Here is a 17,940-nt window from a genome sequence, read left to right as displayed (position 1 = left end):
TGAAAACACCAGCACAGCACCCACCCAGCGGGCCCATACCTCCGTACCCAGGACACATCAATCAGCTGTGTGTCCACCACTACAGGGAACCCAGGAAACCCACCACCCCAACAACAACAGGGACCTGGGGACAGTGGTAGTGGGCACACGGTCCAGGGGACGGAGGCACAGGAACACAGGGGAACTGGGAGGGCTGTCGTGCGACAGGGGGCGGACAGGCAAAGGGAACCCACTCTCCACGAGGCTCCCTCCTCCATCATGGGAGCATACGACCACTCCCAGAAGACGATGGCTACGGTCCTGGCCAAGTTTCAGGAGACCCAGCGCCTGCAGGAGGAACAGTATTTGGGATTCAGGGAGGAACTCAGAACCATCAGCTCAGCCCTGGGCACCATCGTAGGGGTGCTGAAGGACATACAGGACACCATGAGGGACACCGTGGCACTCCAAGGGGCCCCTGACACTAGAATGGATGATGAACTGCCCACCACCTCCGCCGGCGCTAGTGGACAGGACGCCCCGCCACAGGACCACCACACTAGCACCCCACCCCCTGCAGACAGAGAACCACCCCGCAAGCGGTCCCTGAGATCCAGGAACTGGACAGAGCACGATGGCAAGACCCCCGCCAAGAAATGAGACCACGCTGATTGTCATCCCACTGTCCCACTTTGTAACACCGTACAGATTGGAACTGCCCCAGTTCCACTTCCTATGCCTATATCGGCAGTGCACCTGTGAAAGTACATTAATGTATTAATTACAAAATCCTTAAACGTCATTGGCATCTACTCACTGACTTACAGGGACTTAAAGGGTCTCTTTCTGAAACACCTCGAATTACCTATCGAAGAGGCAAAACATTGAGAAATGTTCTCTGTCCGAGTTATGTATCTGTACCTAATGTATCCACTTGGCTCCCAGCCAAGCCTTTGGGCTTTTATACATGCCATGAATGCAATGTCTGTGCTTTTGGTCTGGATAAAACTAGCACTTTCTGTTATAACAATACAGGGGTCTTTACCATCAAAAGTTTTATCAACTGTAACACTAAATTTGTGATCTATATTCTCAAATGCACATGTAATAAAATTTATGTGGGTAGTACCATTAGATTGCTCAAACACCGAATACAGGAGCATATACGTGCTATTAAGAACAATGATAACCGATATCCTCCTTCATTGCATATGGCATTGATGCACAAACATGATGATGTAATCTCATTTCACGGGATTGACCATATCCCACCAAATCCGAGGGGGGGTTAATAGAGAACTGCAATTACGTCAGAGAGAAGCAGCCTGGATCTGCCGTTTACGTTCAGTCGAGTTGGGACATAATACTGACCATGAGTTTCATTATTTCCTGTAATGGGCTTGTTGTATATATTAATATTCCCTTTCAGTATATAGTTATTTTCTTTTGAGTATCTTACTAAAAAATGTTACAACTTTGTATACAATGATTGAGATTGTTCTACACTTTGCAATATATGACTTATTATTTTTTGACAATATTTTGTTTATGGTTACATGACTACCAGGTGGTAATTATCTTGCTGTTATGATATTACTATTGTAACAAATGTTTGTTTTATGCTAATGGATTACTTGTTTATTACAACGGAGATTGTATAAATATAGGGACTATTGGTCTGACCATTAGTATAACTATCATTGTAATATCAATCTTGAGTATATATACTTTCTCCTTTCACATTGGGGTTTTGTTATTCTCTCCCTAATTGGCTTTCCACTATGGACGGTTTGCTCTCTTTCCTTTCTCCTTTTCTTGTGCTTTCCTTCTTTCCCCCCTGTTCACACATACATATATGTACATATTACATTTTTTTCTGTTTCACTATTTATTTTTGTTAAGTATCCTCCATATTTTTTCATTTAACATTTCCACAAATGATTACTGCTCACTTTTGCCTTTTCTAATATGGCCGCTATTTATTTCATTTGGGCAATGCGGCCCGTTAGACATAGTCCGTCGACTATGTTTACATTCCCCTTCCGCGTACGGCGTCTTTTATAAATTTCCGGCATTTTTCGTAGTATTCTCTTCTACCGCAACACGCGCTATTCACTTTGTTTAACTTGACGGGTGGCAACACGGCCGGGCCCGTCTTTCTGCTCTTTCGGTTTGCCGCTGACCGGCCTGCTACACCTATCTATCGACAAACGGCATATATTCATACCTTTTCAGGTAAGGCTGATATACGGCACTTTAACTCGCAATTACGACTTGGCCCATGTATTTAATTAAAATTGGATATCATTTACCTTATCTTATTAAATGTATTTTGTTATGGCTTCATGCCGCCTTGAGCCTTTACAAAAGTCCCCCAGTCCGCTTTTATCCAATATCGGTGACATCTTCTTGGATATACGAATCGTTTTTCTTTTTGTCTTCTCTTATTTATTTTTAGCACTCTGAAACTTGGTTGTGCTCAGTCATATTTTGCAAACAACTTTTCAATACAGTTTGGAACTTACCATTTGGTAGGTGGTTTGTTGGTTATACCAATTTATATATTTTTTCATTTATCCTACTTCTGTCTCACTTTAGTTTCACTTAAAATATCTTACTTTTCAGCTCTCTTTTAGGGCTTTTCATTATTGCATGCACAATGATATTCTCTAAACACACTGGTATGGTAATGCTGGCACTTTTTCGTTTAGGGTTCACTAAATTATTCTACTTACCACAGTTCTTATGGTCCTTGCCGGTTCTTTTCTAGACTTATAACTCGAGTTTGACTTTTACACGGAATTATGGCAAATATAAAAAATAGTTTCTTTCCATTGGGACATAAATCACAACTGTATATAAATATTGTTTTGTGCCTTGCACTATACAATTTATGTAAAAAACTTTTCTTGTTTGTTCTTACATATTAAATGATATCAGGAATACCACTATCATTCAACTTTTTTATGGTTATATGTTACTCTTGCAGCCCTGAAGAAGCCCAAGTGTATAGGGCGAAACGCGTTGGCTGCTTGCTTTCATCAACTTACTGTTATAAAAAGTATTCTTGATCAAATAAAAAGAATTTTTGGAAGAAAAAGAACAGAAACCGTGTATCATCACCTGTTTAATTATCTGGGACTCTTCTACAGTTAGTATATAAAGAATATGTCTACAACTTAAAGTGGTGCACCACCCAATCTTTTCACCTGTGAAAGTAATAGTCTGGACTCTGCCATGGACATTCCTCCACCATCACCCCTCACCATTTTACCACCCCCTCCAATATTTAGCACTTCAATAAACACCCTTGAACCACAAAACAATCTGGAGTCAGTCTGTGATTTAGAAAATGTGTATTAGCTATGACAGTGATAAAATCCATTCTCAATAGTAATGTCAACATACCTATGTCACACATCACAAGTCCATGAAGGATGCAAGCAGATGACACACGTTGGTAACCACACATGTGAAACCGTAAGGGAAATGTACAACTCAGTTACCAAATACTGGTTGAAATTGACAGACAGGATAGAGGTAGAAGTGTGAAAGTACTTGTAGTAGTCAGGAAAGTGTTCTCACCTGTGTGTCACTGGAAATATTGCTGTATGACTGAGTCCCTGTTGTCAATGTCTTCTTTCTCTGCTTCCTCCTCATCACTGTCCACAGGCTCCACAGCTGCCACAACACCGTCATCTGGACCATCCCCCTGCAGAAAAGGCACCTGGCGTCGCAAAGCAAGATTGTGAAGCATACAGCAGGCGATGATGATCTGGCACACCTTCCTTGGTGAGTAGAATAGGGAACCACTTGTTATATGGAGGCACCTGAACCTGGCCTTCAGGAGGCCGAAGGTGTGTTCGATCACCCTCCTAGTCCGCCCATGGGCCTCATTGTACCGTTCCTCTGCCCTTGTCCTGGGATTCCTCACTGGGGTCAATAGCCATGACATGTTGGGGTAACCAGAGTCCCCTAATAGCCACACCCGGTACCTCTGGAGTTGACCCATCACATAAGGGATGCTGCTATTCCACAGGATGTAGGCATCATGGACAGAGCCAGGGAACATAGCATTTACCTGGGAGATGTACTGGTCTGCCAAACATACCATCTGTACATTCATCGAATGATAACTCTTCCGGTTCCTGTACACCTGTTCACTCCTGCTACATGGGTCCCATCAATGGCACCTATGATGCTGGGGATATGTCCAAGGGCATAGAAGTCACCTTTAACAGTAGCCAATTCCTCCACCTGAGGGAAAACAATGTAGCTCCTCATGTGTTTCAGCAGGGCAAAAAACACTCTGGACAACACGTTGGAAAACATAGGCTGGGACATCCCTAATGCCATGGCCACTGTTGTTTGAAATGACCCACTTGCAAGGAAATGGAGCACTGATAGCACTTGCACTTGAGGGCGAATTCCTGTGGTATGGCGGATTGCTGACCTCAGGTCTGGCGCAAACTGGGTACATAGTTCCTGGATTGTGGAAGGTCAAACCTGTAGGTGATGATTAAATGTCGCTCCTCCATTGTCAACAGGTCCACCAGCGGTCGGTACACCGGAGGATTCCGCCATCTCCTCACATGTCCCAGCTGATGGTGCCTAGGAAGGAGAAAAGCGACCACAGAGTCAAGCAACTCAGAGATATGTACCCACAGTCTACACAGAACACGAAACATAATCAAAAAAGTTGTCTGTAGGAGTGTTGAGTCCAGGCCTAGGTATGTGTGATGCAGTTGAAAATGAAGCCATGTGCGGCCCTGAAATGGCGGCTGCCTGACCTCTAAAGTGGGACTATGGGATGTGAGGTAACTGTGCTGGCGTTGTACACTGTCGCGGTAGGTGGTCGAAGACCGCGGCACAATGCTGCATTGGTTAACATTGGACCCTATGGGTCCCAGGAGCCAATGATGAAGTGCGCTGGCGGTGATGATAGGCACCGCCGCGGACGTCACCGCCGCAGACGTGACCGCCATTTTCTATCTGTTGAATCACTGGATACCTGATCTTCGACAGGAGAGGACCTATACTGCAAGTGCTGCTGTGACCTCGGTCTGGAAGAGACAATGGCACGTGCGTCTGGGCAAAGGGCCCCTGCCTTCACTACACAGGAGTTGGAGAAGCTCGTGGACGGGGTCCTCCCCCAGTACACGCTACTCTACGGTCCTCCAGACCAACAGGTGAGTACATAGGGTGCAAGTTGTATGGGCTATTCCTGGGTGGAGAGGGCTTGTCGTAAGAAGGAAGGGGGCAGAGTTCTGTGAGCATGAAGGACTGTGAATGCATGTGCTACATGGCAAGGACAGTGATGTGGGCCACTCATTTAGACGGTGCAGTTGATAATGACTTCTCTTCTTCCCCTGTCCATGTCATGTAGGTCAGCGCCCACCAGAAGAAAGATATTTGGCATGCCATCGCCAAGGATGTCCGGACCCTGGGGGTCCACCAGAGACGGAGCACCCACTGCCGTAAAAGATGGGAGGACATTCGCCGCTGGAGCAAGTAGACGGCGGAGGCTCAGCTGGGGATGGCCTCCCAACGTGGGAGGGATGCCCGTCGCACCATGACCCCCCTGATGTTCCGGATCCTGGCGGTGGCATACCCTGAGTTGGATGGGTGCTTGAGGGCATCACAGCAGACACAAGGGGGTGAGTACACTCCCATTCAGCTGACTTTACGCGCAGTGGAGGGGTCTGGGTGGGGGAGGAGGGCTGTGGGTTTCCCTAGGCCAGGGCGAGTTCCGTAGGCTAGGCCCCTCCATAATGCAGGCCATGTGCCACTCCACCCCACCTCTGTAGAGTGCCAAGTACAGGTATACATGCCCCTGTGTCATCTATGTGTGCCGATGTCCACCATAGCCATCTAGGCCATATCCCAGGAACTGCATCTGTAGAGCCCAACAGCGCAGCGTAGTGCAGGGGGCTGCTGTGTCTGTATTGTCCGCCAACGGTAGCGGTAAGCCATGCACTCAACCTGTCTTTCTTCTGTCGTTCCCCCCCCCCTTTTTGTGCTCTCCCTGTTCTTTTGTTCATCAGCATCATCAGGCGGAGGTACAGTGGCACCGGAGCACGGGGGGCTGCATCCCACATGGCCATGGAGGGCCACACCACGGACTCCGAATACACCAGTGGGACGGAGGGCGAGGGGAGCTTCACGGCGATCACCGGATCTGCAACCAGCGACACGGACTCGTCCTCCAATGGGAGCTCCCTTGTGGTGGCGGCAAAATCTGTGCCCCCTATTTCTACAGGTACAGCCGCCACCCCCCTACCAGCACTGCCCTCCCAGCAGCCCCTCAGCGTGTGCCCCGTGCCCACTCATCCAGGAGGGTGGGCATCACCTTCGCCCCAGGCACCTCAGCCCCTCCCCCTGTCACCTCTGCTGCCCTCAGTGAGGAGGCCATTGACCTCCTCAGGTCACTCACTGTTGGGCAGTCTACCATTGTGATTGCCATCCAGGGTGTAGAAAGGGGGTTGCAACACGGTAATGCATTCCTGGAGGGCATTCATTCTGGTCAGGCTGCCCATCATCGAACCCTGCAACCTCTGGCCTCAGCACTGATGGCAGCCATTGTCCCTGTGTCTAGCCTCCCCCTCCAACTTCCTCCACCCAGACCCAATCCCCTGTACCTCTGCCTATCCCAAGCACACCATCAGACCAGCCTGCACACACGTCAACACACAAGGGAAGCTCAGGCAAACATAGGTACCACACATCCCACAGGCACTCACACAAGCATCACCCACATACAAACACAGCAACATCCACTGCCTCCACTGTGTCCCCCTCCTCGTCGTCTCCCTCCTCCCTCCCAGTGTCGTCTACACTCTCACCTGTATGCACTACCCCTACAGCCACTAGGACTCGCACCAGCACACCCACCACCACACCCCGCTCACCTGCACTCACCTCCCCCACTACCATTTACACGTCACCTGTGTCCTCTCCCAGTGTGTCTGTGACGCCCCCTCCCGAAGTACACAAACGCGGGCACACACACACCCAACATCCATCCACCTCACGACAGCCTCCAGAACATGCACCTGCACCCAAATCATCCAAAGTTACACCTCCTACAACCACCTCCTCTTCCTCCACTCCCAGATCCCCTCCAGCTACCCGTCCCAGTGTTCATCAGAAACTTTTCCTGAGCAACGTTGACCTCTTTCCCACCACCCCCCCCCTCCAATTCATAGGTCCCGTACTAGCACCTCAGCCAAAAAATCTCTGGTACCAGTGGTGCCTGTTAGAGGTATGTGGAGTGCACCGGGCACCAGGGCAGCCAGTGTGACACGGAGCCAAAGCACAGCCAGTCCCCCCCCTGTGAAGCACCAGAAGTATGACAGTGCCCGACGGGATAAGGGGAAGACTCCAGCCGGCAAAGCCGCTCACAAGGGTCCCGGGGGGAGTGTCGACTCAGCTGTGACTCCTCCCAAGGTGGGGAAGGGGCAGAAGAAAGCACCAAAGTCTAGGAAGAGCATCACGGCAGAGAAGGCCGCCATCATCCCCGCTGCCCAGGAGGCCTCCGCCAGCCCGATCGTCACTGGCCAGGAGGGCCCCGGCAGCCACAGCCCCGCTGGGCAATGAGGGACAGACATGGCAAACACCGCTGCACAGGTCAGAGACAGCAAAGTCAAGCACCGCTGAACAGGGCAAGCACCGCTGAACAGGGAAAAGACCGCCATGGCAAGCACCGCTGAACAGGTCAGAAACTGCAAAGTCAAGCACTGCTGAACAGGGCATGCACCGCTGAACAGGGCAAAGACCGCCATGGCAAGCACCGCTGAACAGGTCAGAGACAGCAAAGTCAAGCACCGCTGAACGTGGCAAGCACCACTGAACAGGGCATAGACCGCAATGGCAGGCACCATTGAACAGGGCAAGCACCGCTGAACAGGGCAAAGACCGCCATGGCAAGCACCGCTGAACAGGGCAAGCACCGGCAACTCAAGCACCGCTAGCCCATGTGCGGCAGGGACAGTGACGGAACTGGGACCGCCACAGGGACAGTGATGCACTCTGGGCACCAGTCCCACTCCAGAACCAGTGGAGAACAGCATCCACTCCATCTGTCCTTAACAGGATGAAGCACTCTGGGCACCAGTCCCCCTCCAGAACCAGTGGAGACATGCATCCACTCCGTCTATCCTTAACAGGATGAAGCACTCTGGGCACCAGTCCCCCTCCAGAACCAGTGGAGCCTGTTATCGAATTGAGAGACTGTGGCTTTGCACCCCCAAGGATAAAGCAGTGGGCAATGCACCCACTATAGAGACTTGTGAGACTGTGGCTTTGCACTCCCCAGGATAAAGCAGTGGGAAAACCACCCGCTAAAAAGACTTGTGAGACTCTGGCTTTGCACTCCCCAGGATAATGCAGTGGGCAAACCACCCACTGAACAGACATGTGAGACTGTGGCTTTGAACTCCCCAGGATGGTACAGTGGGCAAACCACCCACTGAAAAGACTTGTGAGACGGTGGCTTTGCACTCCCCAGGATAATGCAGTGGGCAAACCACCCACTTAACAGACTTGTGAGACTGTGGCTTTGCACTCCCCAGGATGATAGAGTGGGCAAACCACCCACTGAACAGACTTGTGAGACTGTGGCTTTGCACTCCCCAGGATGGTACAGTGGGCAAACCACCCACAGAAAAGACTTGTGAGACTGTGGCTTTGCACTCCCCAGGATAAAGCAGTGGGCAATCCACCCACTGAAAAGACTTGTGAGACTGTGGCTTTGCACTCCACAGGATAAAGCAGTGGGCAAACCACCCACTATAGAGACTTGTGAGACTGTGGCTTTGGAGGTTGTTACTGTAATGTTTCGATATGCATTGGTGTGTGTGTGTTGTAGGTGGGGGTGGGGGTGTTGCGTGTGTGTGTCCCTGACTTTTGCCTCCACCCTCCCCTATGTCGTAGGTGCAGTACTCACCGTTGTCTTCGGTGCCGGCGTTGATGGTCATCGTACAAGAGCAGGAAGACTATCACAGGGAGTATTTGGAGTTCTGGCTCCATGGTGCCCTCCTTCCTCGTGGAGTGTTTGAGGTGAGCGTTTTCCCTTTGAAATGGCTGTTTCCACCGTGTTTTTATCCACAGTGAATCCACCCCGGAAAAGGTGGCGGATTGGTAGGTTGTGGTACTGTGGGCAGAACTTTGTCTCCCGCCTGTCTGTTGGCGGTGACCGCCGCGCTGCTTGTCTGTACCGCCCTGGCGGTCGGAGTGTTAAAGTGGCTGTCTTTGTTGGTGGTTTCTACCACAGTCATAATTCCCTTTTTTTTTTCACCGGCCTGTTTGCGGTCTTACCGCCACTTTAACACCGTCCGCCAGGGTTGCAATGACCCCCAAGATGTCTTCTGCTAATGCTTAATCTAATCGCTACTAAATTACAACAATTGTGTACCTGTTACATGCCTCATACAATCTTAACTGGTGTATGAGATTCCATGTGGACAGTATTTGTGAGGAGCAATTTTACCCTTCTTGCTATTCCATAGTCATCCATTTGTCTATGATTCACACACCTTGTACACTTGTGCCTTTCACTTTGGAATGCTGTCTGTGATAAGTCAGTAACGGCAATGTTAGACACACACAAGGTAGCATCAGAATCCACACTGTCAAAAAAAGTATTTCTCTTAAACACTCCATTGGGAGTTGTTTGAAGGCATCAGACTTACAATTGATTCTTTCTTTGGCAGTTGGAGGTAATCAAACATTTTTTTACACATGGCTCATTTTGATAGGGTGATTGACAAGTGTAAACCCTAATTGCATAGAGAGAAAACAAAAATTGTAGGCAGCACCAAATTCACATTTCGAATCTGTGAAGTTAACTAAATTTAAATTTGAGCAGGCATAAGAGCACCTAATCCAGCTATTTGGACAGAAGACACTTTTGATAGACATTGATTTTCAATAATTGCATCTAGAGTGCAATCAGCATATCATGCAAACAATATTTCCAGGACAGGGTATACAAGATATCTGTTTGACAGGACTGTATCGGAATGATCAACATGGGAAATTGAGGGGGCCATATTTAATTTAAAGAAAGGTTAATGTGATTCTTCATTCCGGAAAATGTGAAACAATGAAGCTGGATTTCACACAGGTCATCTTACAAAGGTGATACGAGAGCTACATAGTAAAAATATTTTATTTTTAGACAATCTGGACATTAAATGCTGCTTTTTTTTATAAGTCAATCAAAGTTCCGTCACAGCATGAGGTACAACAGAGTAAGACTAATCAGAGTACATTCTTATCACACACCTCTACAAGATAGTGTGAGAAAGTGGGTTGTTGGGTGAGTGGGGTGTTAAATTTAATACAGCAACCCTTTGTTCTCCCAGGGCAACTGTAGGCCTCACAGTAGTGAAAACATGAGTTTAGGAGTTTTTCACTATCAGAGCATGTAACACGTAAAAACAGATGCTCAACTTTTTAATTACAATGCGCCCATCCCTATGGGCCAGCTAGGGCCTACCTTAGAAGTTACCTTTATTCATTAAAAGGGGTGTTTAAGGCTTGGCAATGGGGTTATTCAGGCTGCAATTGCAGATGTCGGACATGCTTTGAGGGGCTACTTGGGTGGGTTGGGACAATACGTGCTGCAGAGTCACTAGCAGAATTAAATAAGACAATAAGATCTAAGACAATTGTAAAATGTTTTAGGAAGTGAGCATGAGCACTGTAGCACTGGTTAGCAGTGGGAAAGTGCACAGAATGCATGGAGGGGTGTGTCAGGTGGTTCCTAATATGGTAATAGAACTATATGTTTAGTGCAGTAGCACCATAGAGTGTGGGAGACTGTGTCCACTCCATACCGTACAGAATCTGACTCCTGGATAGCTCGCAGTGCCTCACCCAACCCTAGGAAGGAGAAGGTGATTTGTGGCACCCTAAATCTGACACCTTTCACTCAGTTACCCAGAGACTCACAAATGCCAAGGCAGAACACAAGATGCAGCCTGGATTTCAATGTATTTATTGAAGCAAGTGTAGTCTAGTGGAAAACAAATGAGCTGCAATAACCAGGTTGATGAAACATAGTACACTAATCATCATCACAATCTGTGTAAAGGAGGTAAACAGTCCATTCATGTTAAAACCACACTGTGCCTGTTTCCGCTCCATATTCTGAACCCATGCTGCCCACTAGGAGGAAAATAAACTATAAAGAGGGGGAGACCACCATGATCCTGAAATTTATTGTGAAGAACTACAAGAGACTGCATGATCACCCACCCTACAGCAACAGTTCCTCTCAGAATGGCACCTTATGGCAGCAGATGGCCATGGCAGTCACTGCATTGGGGGAGGACACCTGGACTATGAGTGACATCAAAAAGAAGTGGCAGGATGAGGAGAGAAGGGTGAAAGAGAAGTACACTAGGATGAAGGTGGGAAGAGCTCTCCGAGGTGTATAAACTGGAGCCCGCCTCTGACTCACCCCACTTGAGAAGGATGCCCTCTCCACCATAGACTCCCACCTGCTCCATGGGCTGCCTATGAGTGATGACCGCAATGTGGTGCCAGGTAATATGCAATGATACTAACGATGACACCAAATACCAAATAATTAATGTTTGTGATGCTCTAAAAATGTGACCATGAATGTTGTCCCAAGTGCAATCTGCATGCTGACTCAGACCTTCATGTGAATCAGCTAGTCCATTATACTATAAGTACCAGAATCCTTTGTGATGGCTATTGCAAATTACAAACCCTCAGTCCCAAACAGTGACGAATCACAGCTGCTTCATCCACTTAATCCTGGTGCATAGCAATATATAATGTCCCTCATTAATTCACCACTGCTGTTGGCATGTAGATGCAAATGTGTAATTATGTGACAGATTGCACATAATCAAATAGCTTGGTCCTGTCTGATGACCTTTCCCCCATGTTGCCAAAGAACAGTCACACACTGGAGCACAGGTCTCTGCATCATCGGGGAGGCAACGTCACGGAGCACAACAACCCATACCATCAGCACAAACTGGTACATAAATATGGCCAGGGAATGGCATTATCTCCTACATTGTTACCAGTCAACTCATAGTTGTAGTACATGGAATTCATAAACTGTGACAAACCTGTGAAATGAACTAGGTAATGTTGTGTATCACATCTATCAACTAGTATGTTAACTGAACAGACACTTAACATTGTAAGCCCTGTGACGTGTCCAGAAAGGAACAGCCTGCAGTGACCTCTCCAACATGTATGGGTGTGACGTCTGGTCAGGCACCGCACACTGGACGGTAAGGATACATAAAAATGTCAGCAGTATGTGGTATATGTCTAATGTCTCCATTGTCTCTCATCCCCATATGTTCGTGTATGGCTCATAACAGTATTAGGCCTGGGCAAGTGAACGGACTTTGACTTCATGGAATTCTGCAGATTAAATAAAAAAACTCTGTGGAATTCCACAAAGCCAAAGTTCCCTGCCCCATGGAGTCTTCATGAATGCACTGATTTCGGAAGCCATAAGCAGGGTCGGGCCTGGTCAGCCAGGACCAACCCTGCTTAGTGCTTCCAAGATGGGCGCATTCGGGTGGGCCGTAGGCAGTGAAAGCTGACATTTCAGGCCTTTTGTGCACCGGCCCGTCCCGTAAACAGTGCACATGGGACAGTCCGGTGTACAAAAGGCCTGAAACAGCAGCTTTCACTGCCTCTGGCCCTGGCCTAAATTCAGGCAAAGGCTGTAGGTAGCGAAAGCTGCCAGGCCTGTTATCCACCGGCCTGCCCAGTGTGCATCATACTCGGGGCAGGCCGGTGCACAACAGACCTCAAATGGCTGCTTTCACTGCCTACAGCCCTGGCTTGAATTCAAGCTAGGGACGTAGGCAGAAAAAGCTACCATTTCAGTCTTTGTTTGTACACCAGTGTGCACAAACGATGACAACAAAAGAGACAAAGACTTACCTGGGTTTTCCCAGGAGGTCTCCTCTCCTCGTCGTCCGATGGTGATGAGTCGCAGAGTGTCTGCCTCCCTCTGGTCTGCTCGGGTGCACACTGCAGCCCAGTTATGGGCTGCACAGCACAAGTACAGAGTGTCTGCAATTGTACTGTACATCCCGCACTGGGCTGTAGCACGCACTGGGTAAGCTCCAATCCGCTGGCAGGGATAGTGGAGTTGTTTGGATAAGTCCACGCTGAGTGCGGAGTTCCAAAAACTCAGTTAGCTATGCCAGCGGAGTGGAGATCCCCGCACACCCCTAAACAGTATACCACACACCATCCTGCAATGTTGGCCAATAATAGGTCAACTAAAAATGTATGTGTATAGTGCCTACATAAGGGTTCATATTGGCCCTCATGTAGGTAGATTGCTCGTGGGTCAGTGCAGCATGTCTATCTGTCACAAGTCAGTATGGTCACCTCATAAGGTGTTTGTATCTTCCCAGGTATATAGGGTTCTGTCACTTTGGGGAACTGTCACAAGTGTTCCCGTTGTTCATGGACTGTCACTCAAGTGAAGAGTGAGACAACAGAGTGATTTGTTCAGCCTTGACACCGTCCAGGAGGCCATTCCAAACCAGGCAAAGTGGCTTGCTGTGGCCTCATAGACATGATTTACTGGTGTGTGGAGCCAGAGTGGCACAAAGAGTGATTGTCCTTAAGTCCATCATGGCAAGGTGGAGTCACAACCTATTTCTAAATTCATGACATGGATACTTGCTGACAAAATGCCAGGAAACAACAGCTAAAGGAAGGATGTTGGTGAGGGGTGTACTAGTACCAGCAGTCTTGCACTTTGGGAGTGTGGTAGTGGCTGGCAAGTTGGGTATAAAGGATGGGAAGTCTAGACATTTAGGCCCAAATTTAAGGATGGCCTTGGGTCATCTAATGCCACGTCAGCACCATTTTACCGATGCTAATGTGGCATTAGATTGCCAAACACGCCTCACCATCTCTACAAAGTGGCGCTATACTGCTGAAAGCAGGCATTAAAAAGATACATCAATTGAAATCAATGGACCTCCTTGCACTTTGCTCTACTAATCTTTGTCGCTAGTGGAGCAAAGCCCCACAATAGCATCAAAAATGTTGACAATTTTGTTCCTAATGTTACCATGGTGCTCTGTCCCTTAAATACGGCGCACATATGGTGGCGTTAGAAGGGTTCGGGGGCGCAAGAAAAGTGTCTCTTCTCGATGTGAAGCACCAATTTTCATAAATCTGGACCCTATTGTTTGAACTGCACAAAGTGTAAACAGTAAAGATGAGGTCAGCCCAGTTTTTCTACTTGCACAAATTGTGGGATTCTAGAACAATGTTTATTTCACTTTGCCATCATGATCACAAATGATTGAACCTCTGAATATAGGACTAGATGATGTGTGCTGTACATGACCGCATTCAGTGTCAGGTAAAATAGATCATGATGTTGTACACAAACATTGGAATCACAGGCCAAAGGAAAAGTGCACAGCAGAAATGGCTGACCTCTCAGTTCAAAATTAGCAATGTTGTCCTGTTGTTTTGTGGGGGGGCAGTTTAATAAATGTTACCCATACTTTGGTTGATAATTGTCTAACATGTACTTATCACTGTACTGACAAAATCTGATGTGCAAAGATTAACCAGCCCTGCATGTTCTCGAAGACTCCTTTACAAATTCACAGATACCACATCATACTTGGTATGCATGATGACAGTAAAGATTTAGGTGTTTCCAAAAGTATGCAGTGCAGGACACCCTAGTTATTTCTGTCCTACAGCTCTCAGTTAACCCCAAATACATATTTGCCTGTAATTGTGATACCTGGCTGACATGAGGGCCGCCTGTAACTTGTAGATCACTGGTCCATACCTCTGATGTGTTCATGTAGAATTATCATCATCCTTTGCACTCAGTAATGGATACTGATGTTACATTACAGCTTCTGCCAGGACTACTTCAGTAATATGGATGACACAATCCAGGGGTTTAAGAGACATTGTGGCTGCAGCAGTCAAACCCACTGCCATTCGTCTATCAGGTAAATTGCCATATAGTTTGTAATCCATTGATACCCTATCTATGAAAAAGAACCAAATCCTTGTGGCAGAGGATGAGTAGATATTGCCATTTTACCAATACTCCTGTAGTTTGTGTGTAAAATGTACCCAATAAGATTAGTTATGTGTGTCAGGTGTGCATCATCGCATATAATACATTCAAAACATCAACCATGGTGTTACTTCTTTCTAAAGCTAATGGATCACAGGCCAATTCTTCCTCTACACTCCCAAGGAGCCCGGTCCAGTAGCTGACATCTAGGGGGATCTCAGTACCACACAGACCTGTGGTTGGAACTGGTAAGTTTGCTTTTGCATTTTACACCTGCATTGAACACCTCAATGCCACAGTTTAAGCTATCACATGCAGGAGTACACAAACCAGGTTACATGTGTAACATCCGTTGATGTGAAGATCATTTGACTCAATCCCTGTGTTGCACTGCATCATGTTGTAAGCCAAATACTTAGCTTGTTGCAACCTCTGTCTCACAGGTGGTGAGTATGAAGACTTGAGTCAGGGAGAAGGACCATCTACCAGTGACGGGTGACGAGCAATCCAAAGGGAGAACCCACTCCTCTTCGAAGCTGCCTTGTCAGCTTCCAGAACCGCATAGGAGGAGGGGGAAGGTAGAGGAGGAGGAAGGACAGGGGCTGATTTTAAGGTGGAGGCCAATCCCCTGCCCACTCTTGTTGGCCCATGCAGCTCTGCAACAAAATCCACATCTGCTGTGTTTGGCATGGTGCCTCATCCTACACCCCCAAGGACCGCTTATTCCCCACACACCCCAACCCAAAGCTCATCTCTTCACAGCCCTCACATCCAGGTCAGATTTGTTGGTTCTCCTACACACTCCTACTCTGACAGTGTCTACCTGCCTTCTCTCCAACATCTGAGAGACATGTTAGACCTAGTGAGAAGCAGGTAGCTCCTAGGTGCAGATCTACTACTCACAACTTCCCACTTGCCACTCCCCCTGCTAGTGTACCTGCTGGGCACATCGGAGGCTATCCCAGGAGGAGAGGGCTGGCAGATATCCATGTTGGAAAATGGGAGGAAGATTTTTTCCAGCAGTAGTCAGATGTGAGGCCGGACACATCTGACATAGGGACTACACTGTCTGATATGCCTGCCTCACTGCAGAACATGCACTGGCTCCCACAGTCGGTGCACAGAATGACCCAGGTGTTGGAGATGATGGATACAGCCTGGAAAGACATGGGGAAGAGGCTGAATGACATCATGACCATACAGAGGGAAGAGAATGCAAGAAACCAATCATTACTTTGAAGATGATGGAGAGGATACTCAAAATGATATAAAATCCTTCACAATCAAGGCATGGAGAGGACGCAACACATTTATCTGTACCATCTCAAGCCCTCGTTAGGCAGCCTGAACAGGACCCCCAACAATCCACAATGGCAACACTCCCCTTGCTCCACTGCACAGTCACATGCTCTCCCTGTACAGGGTCTGACACCCCCAAACCAGGTAGACCCCCACACTGTACAGGCTACAGCACCCTTTGACAATGCAGAGACCGACACTGTACAGACTCCAACACCCCCGTGCAGGCAGACCACCACACTGTATGGGGAACACCACCCCCTATCCAGGCAGACCCTCACACTTACAGGGATCAATAACGACTGTCCAGGCAGACACTCACACTGTACAGGAATCAACACCCCCTGTCCAGACAGACCCCCATACTGTACAGGGAACACCACCTCCTGTCCAGGCAAACCCCCACACTGTACAGTCTCTGACACCCCCTGTCCAGGCAGACCCCAACCCTGTATGGGAACTACACCCACCTGCAACTAAGTACCTCATGAAATGTGCCACATTGCAACAAACTTCACCACCAAAACTGAGAAGACCTAATCGAGATCCCCCATGAGCATTGTAACATATGCTTGCACAGCACTATGTAAATTAAAGACATAGTCCATATTTAAATTGATTTGGGCATTAGTTGATGGTGTTCAAATGCTTAATTTGGCTGTCGGACATTTATGTGTCCGCAACATGGGTAACATATGTTTGTCACTGGAACAATCTGTGTACAGTTGTGTCATGTTGAAGGCATAGCTAACCAACTCCAGATATATACTTCTGTACTTTGGTTCCAGCACAGATAATGAACTACATTACACACTTTTTTTGTTTTCTTTTTTTATATAATCATCATGGTAAAGCAAACAAAACCCATCTACTGGGAAGGGAGAAACTAAATCAAATGATACACTTCACGGAATAGGGGCAAGGAACATGGAACGGGTTAAACAAAAACGTCAGGAAATGTCAGGAAACGTCAGGAAAATCAGTCTATGTACTATGACCAAGGAAAAGTCTAGTCAAAGCGCAGTGTCCAGTCAAATGTCATTCTAGTCAGCTTCCTTTTCAATGGCAATCGGATCAATTGCAGTGGTGACCTCTTCCTGGCTGGCTGTTAAGAGGGTTATGAGGGGCATGGGGGAAACAGAGTGGGAGGATGAACAGGAAGACACATGTAGGGTGTTATGGGAGAGACGCTGGGACAGGGCAGCGCGCATAGCTGCACCCAATGAAGTGAGGGTGGCATTGATGGTGGCAAAGGCAAATGCATTCTCATCCTGCATTCTCATATCAGGACCTTTTCAGTTCCTCAAGGATCTGCTGTAGGAGCCAAGAAGACAGGCTCTGCTCCCCCTCAGATGCCACCATCCCTTCCTGGGATGCAGCCACAGGGGTGTGAGCATAGATTGGGGTTTGGGTGAAACATGAGGATGTTGGGGACATGTGAGTTTCTTGTGGGACTGAGGCAGGCACCTGGATGGGGACTGGTGGCAGGGGCGGCAGCTGGTTGCCTCAACTGACTTGGGGCTTCATGTGGTAGGGAGGGGTCAGAGGCAGGCCCAGGTGTAGAACTTTCCCGCTCGGAAGGCACC

This window comes from Pleurodeles waltl, chromosome 5 (assembly GCF_031143425.1).
Source record: "Pleurodeles waltl isolate 20211129_DDA chromosome 5, aPleWal1.hap1.20221129, whole genome shotgun sequence".
Taxonomy (NCBI): Eukaryota; Metazoa; Chordata; class Amphibia; order Caudata; family Salamandridae; genus Pleurodeles; species Pleurodeles waltl.
The sequence above is the reverse complement of the archived record's forward strand: the minus strand, read 5'-3'. Positions refer to the sequence as shown.